This window comes from Helianthus annuus, chromosome 4, assembly GCF_002127325.2.
Source record: "Helianthus annuus cultivar XRQ/B chromosome 4, HanXRQr2.0-SUNRISE, whole genome shotgun sequence".
Lineage (NCBI taxonomy): Eukaryota > Viridiplantae > Streptophyta > Magnoliopsida > Asterales > Asteraceae > Helianthus > Helianthus annuus.
This window is the reverse complement of record NC_035436.2, coordinates 173,931,661-173,937,428: the sequence shown is the minus strand read 5'-3', so window position 1 is coordinate 173,937,428 and position 5,768 is coordinate 173,931,661. Positions and strand designations below refer to the sequence as shown.

Genomic DNA, 5,768 nt, shown 5'->3' with positions numbered 1-5,768 from the left:
TGTCCCGAGATAGAATCCCAGCAACTTAGTCGGGCAGAGCCCTGACATATGTTATGAGACTCAGATCAATCGGAAAGGGTAGCGGTGATCGGGAGTTACAATACTTAAAACGGGGCATGGATTTATTATTATTATAGTGTAAATAATAATAATAAATAAATACATATATGAATAGACAAAAAGGGGAGGCGACATATAGGTAAAAGAAAAGAAATGAATTGAGCAATTTGTGAATTGTGAGGTTGTCTGTATTTATACTAAAATGGTTTGGCTTGAAGCTTACGCTGCTTAGGACACGTATCCCTTAAATTTTAGATTTTGATTTGCTTTGGTTTTCTCTATGCACACGTACACAGGTGTTAGTTTTATTTATTTATTTTACTAGGCTATCACCCGGGAACATCCCGGGTTAGGAAAATTTAGTTTTCAATAATAAAACGTACATAAACAACATTTTCAAAGTCATTAGTATCTTCTTTCCCTTCCAACAATAATTTATTTGGTCCGTTTCAGCAGTATCCTAAATTTGTCTCCATGTGTATTCATAGTTTTCGTGTAAAGCTAATAACCTTTTAATTCTAAATTCTTTGTGATGTACATGTCTATAAAACCACAATACGGCGTGGTATAAAAATAACATGGTTGGGTAAGTGGTTGACTGGGTCAAATTCAAGTAGAACGGGTTGTGCTGACCTACGAACACCTTTCATATCCATTTTAAAATTTGGTTATAGATAACTAATGCACTAATTATAGTTACAATGATAGTTTACATGTTTGAATAGCACACTTTATGAGTTAAACTTTTGCCGACTTCTAAGCCATTTGACCCGTTCTCTACTAAATCTTTTATCGCTCATGTTGGATAAAATATATCCGAAATCAACCAGTTTAACTATTTCTCACTCTTTTGAACTGTGAAGCTTAACATCTTTCTTGCTAACATCGTTCACGGTCTTCAAGTCACTTTTAGTTTTAGCATGAGGCATACCTGACCTTATATCCAAATTGTAAACATCACAGGTTATATAACGATGCACTCAATTAATGTAAATTTACTTTATTTCTTGACCGACTACAAAACATAACTTTATTAATAATTTATTATTAATAAACATATAGGACTAACAACACACGTTAGCCCACTCCAAAGTTACACACATGCATTGGTATGTTACATCTTTCATTATTATTTTTTTAAATTCATTAAAGATGATTGATCATGTGTTTTATTTATTTAATTTGTCTAATTACATTATAATTGCTTTAAATAAAAGTTATAGTTGAGATAAAATTTAACGTAATTGACAAACATATACAAAATCATGTATTAAACAATTTGTTGACATAGAAAACGACTCCCTAAGCTAAACTACTTAAGGAAAAACATGCAACATAAACAATAATGTGAAATAAACTAAATTCCATAATAAATCTTTTAATGAAAGAATTGTCTCGGTACTAACGCGCAGTATTAAATTACACTTATAATTGAAATAAATGAATACGAAAAAAAATCACAACTCGCTAAAGATTTCTTTATACACAATATTTGTTATTTTATCTGTAGGTTTATCGTCCTTGTCTAGTATCAGTAGTAGATTGGACTTGTCTAGTATTAGTAGTAGATTGGACGACACATTAATGCTTCTAACCAATAAAGCACACAGAGTCGGCAACCTTTTTTAAACCCGTTCTCCAAGCCACGATACCCACCTTTTTCGGTACCCAACTGTTCCGCTCAAACACATTAGCCGAGACCCCGTACCGCTTCCTTTGTAGCTCTTTTTTTATAGTCTTAATAGTAAGTACCCCAGCCCCATCCAACGCCTACATCCACTGATCCCTTGTGCTCGACATCACTGGTTGTCCAACCAACAGTGGAAGCTACTGAAGCTCCTACTGTCCGGCATCATTCAGTGCAGCCCACTGCCATTCCATACAACAATTAAAGATGATTAAAACAATTTACGTTACAATTTATCACAAAAAAGAAGAACCTGGACTATAATGTCTCCTTTTAACTGGTTGATTATCGAATACATCGCGAACAACGGCAATATTCAACAATGTGCTAACAAATGGTCAAACCTTCAAACCAATGACACATTTGTGTATAACACTTGAGAATACGTTACCTGTTGTGCCAACATCTTGTTTATCATCACCAATTCTTATATATAAGAATTTTCACCCTTGAAAAATAGAAGGAAAAAAATAACAAAAAAATAGGAGAGGTAAAATACCATGAAATGTAATATTTAACTTTTTTAAGAATTCATACCTTTATGGCATTGTGGTAGCCATTTGGCATTCCATGTGACATAGTAAATTTTTTTGGCAAAGAAGCATCGAGCTTAGTGCTTCCCCATGAAAACCAACGCTTGCTGCAACATTGTTCATATCAGGCCAGCTGCTCAACCTTAGATGTTGCTTCAAATAACAAAAATATATGACTTAATAAGCAAGCTAGGAAACGATGATTCAAACCGGTCAGGGTCGGGTTTAATGGGTTGACCTGGCTTATTCAGTTTTAGCGGTTTGATGGTTTAGTTTTGGCGGTTTGATGGTTGGAACCGATTTTTATTTTTGAAAATTGTTGGTTTGTATAAAATGATAAGGATGGTTAATGGGTATATAAATACATATATACAAAACTACACATTTGAAAATAAAAAATAAACTAAAAAATAAGCTAAAGATCAGGTTCCGTTTACTCTAGCGGTTACACGTTCCAAACCGTCAGCAACAGGACCAACAAACCGCAAGAAACGAACCGCATAAATCTCAAACCAGCTGACTTGCTTAGACGGATTATTTACAACTAAAAGTGCACTACTACTTAATCAAACCGAATAAATCTCAAACCAGTTGACTTGCTTCAATTTGGACAGATTAGTAACAATTAAAAGTCTAAACGTGCAATACTACTTAATCAAACCGAATAAATCTCAAACCAGCTGACTTGCTTCAATTTGGACGGTTTATTAATTAAAAGTGCACTACTGCTTCATTCATTTTCATCATGCATACAGCAAGAAATAGTAAAGAAAAGCATATATTTTTTTGTAACAAATCTTGAAATTAAAGTAAAAAAAAAAGCAGAAATAACTTCATATTTTGAATTAAAAAAAGTTACATCTTTAACCCCAAATCAAACAGCTCAATAATCACAAGGGTATGCTTTCTCTAAACTTATTTTCGGAGATAATCAACCTCCATTAAACAACAGCCGAATATGATCAAACAATAGACGAAATCATATAACCCAACAGAATCAACCAGATTATTGTTTTTGATTATCAGAAAGTTCTATATTTGATGAAGATAAACGAACAGAATCAACGGTTTTGAGTTGATCAAGTTGTTTCTTACCACGACGAAGCAAATACTCGATATGTAAGAAATTCTTACGATCAATCGATTGCGCATTTTTACGAAACTCAGCTGATACGAGTGATTCAATGTGAGCCTGGTTTTCAGGAGTTTTAGAACACGCAGTTCTAAGAAATCCTCTGTATAATGAAAGAACTTGCTTTTGAATACCAGATAGCTTTTGTGCCCGCGATGCTCCCATCACAATCTTATTTTCAGAGATATCCGCCTTCAGTTATAGATTCAAGTATACCGTTTTTTAATCTCTATATACTGACCCTGCGTAACAGTAAAAAAAGTAGGATTTCATTATGATGGTATGTAACAAAAAGATAGAAAAGATCAATCTTGATATACTTTTGTTACATGGTTCATAAGCTAGACTATAATATAATTTGGTCAACCGCATATTCGGTCTAAAGGCCCAAACAACAAACCGGTTCTAAATTTCATAATAACCAATATATGAACTGCAATTTTAAATTTATTATTGAGTAAAGTACAGGGATGGTCCCTATGGTTTACCAAATTTTGGATTTGGTCCCTAGCTTTCCAAAAGTACACACCAAAAGACTATTCTGGGGGGAAACCATGTTTGGGCATTTGGAACACATCTAATACCACATGTAGTAGGCAGCCATGTCCGAGATACTTGCTAGACATAAGACATGCAAAGCGAGCTTGCTGCACAATGATGTAAAAAGATGAAATTGAATAGAATCTATGAAGTGATAATATTTTAACTATTATTCAATACCATAGTTGGTTCAAAGAGTGAAATGAGACCTGATTATAAAGTAATACATTAGTGTATGTAGTTTCAGTTGCCTATATCTCCATTAAAAAATGACTTGTATACACCTGTAAAAACTATCAATGTTATTCTTCTCTAACAGCTTTCGTGCAGCTTCTTGGATGTAGCCTCCAGCTAACGAAGTCAAGAACTTGTAGCTAGGTTCCTGAAAAAATTTGTTGTGTTTTACATAATTTTATAGGATTTCTTAGCAACCATTTAAATATGTCACTCAGTCTCATATGTTCACAGCTTATTAAAAGAAAATGTGTAAATAATATAAAAAGGACTTTGTCTATGTGACCCGTTAGAGATAAAACACAAGCAGATCAATCCATCATTAGAAAACGGGCATAAGTTGCCACTTCTTCTCTAACATGAAAGAAAATGGAGAAAACGGTTTGTGGATTATGTTAGATTGTGGCATAGCGAACTTTTAAAAATAATTATCAATGCTTAATTTACTAAAGTGAAGAAAAGAATCCCTGAATTTTGCCCCACATTTTGGATCAAAAACAATACCTTGATGTCTGATTCAAACCAATAATCTACACGTCGAAATCTATCATGTACCTACACAAATAATAAATAACGACCAATTTAAAATTTTGATTCGAAAACAATTTTTATACAAAAGTGATAAACAAAGCATTTAAATATACGCACCAAAACGGTTACATGCTAGAGTTAATAATAGAAAAAGATGAACCAGCAAACTTGTAAGACAACACCACCACGAGTTGAACCTCATCAGCACACAACAGAATAAAAATAAATCATATTGAAACTCAAGTAATCGATTCACCTTAAAGTAACGAACTAATAGAAAATCATACAGCAAAGTAAAATTAAGAGAGGAAGAAGTGAAGAACACGAACCTGTAAGAAGATTTCAAACATCATATGACTTTGAATCAAGAAAACCAATATCGTAACAATCAAATAATCTCAAAAGAAACCTGGATGAGATGATTTTTGGGATTAAAGATCTGAAGACTTTCCTAGGGTTTTGTGGTGGTGGAACCCTAGCCGCCGCCCTGTGCCTTGAACCACAACCATCACAAGACCACCGTTGGACAAAACCCTAAATGAACCCATGTCGTCATCATAGTTCCTTTTCAGGCCACCACCACCGCCACCAACTTCCTCTATCGAAGCACCGCCACCGGATGGGCAGCTGTGACTTCCGAGAACCTCTACCGTCTTCCACCAACAATCAAATATAACAAAACGCGTTGATAACACACTGAATCGATTGAACTTCATACCCTTGAAGGTGAAGGAGAAAGGGAAATCAGTAAGCGTGAAGGAAAAGAGTGAGGATTTAGGGTTCGGTAAGTGTGAAATGTGACGACTGAGTGATTTAGGTTATTTAGATAGTTTATATACCCCGGGTCAAAACATCGGGTATGGATCAAACACACGGGATCCGTAAAAAAATAACTCTTTTCCCTCATTTTCCCGCCAAAAACCCAAAATGGTTGCACCACAAGAAGACACGTGTCCCACACTTTATTTGTTTATTATATATATAGATTTATTTTCTTTTGGGAGCTCACGAATAAGCTGTACATGTACATAATGTATTCAAATGTAAAATT

The 5,768-nt window shown here is 34.3% G+C and overlaps 1 long non-coding RNA gene across 2 annotated transcripts; it reads right to left on the bottom strand.

Moving 5' to 3' along the window:
- Positions 1-1,732: 1,732 nt before the first annotated feature.
- LOC110934969 lies at positions 1,733-5,542 on the bottom strand. Of its 2 annotated transcripts, none has more exons than XR_002588763.2 (7): positions 4,835-5,542; positions 4,691-4,741; positions 4,162-4,334; positions 3,547-4,059; positions 3,376-3,472; positions 2,285-2,433; positions 1,733-2,195 (listed from the first exon to the last, which is right to left on the bottom strand). It is a non-coding gene; the product is annotated as an uncharacterized LOC110934969 (long non-coding RNA). The 2 variants fall into 2 exon arrangements; XR_004890552.1 differs by having other exon boundaries at positions 1,733-2,138.
- Positions 5,543-5,768: the final 226 nt, after the last annotated feature.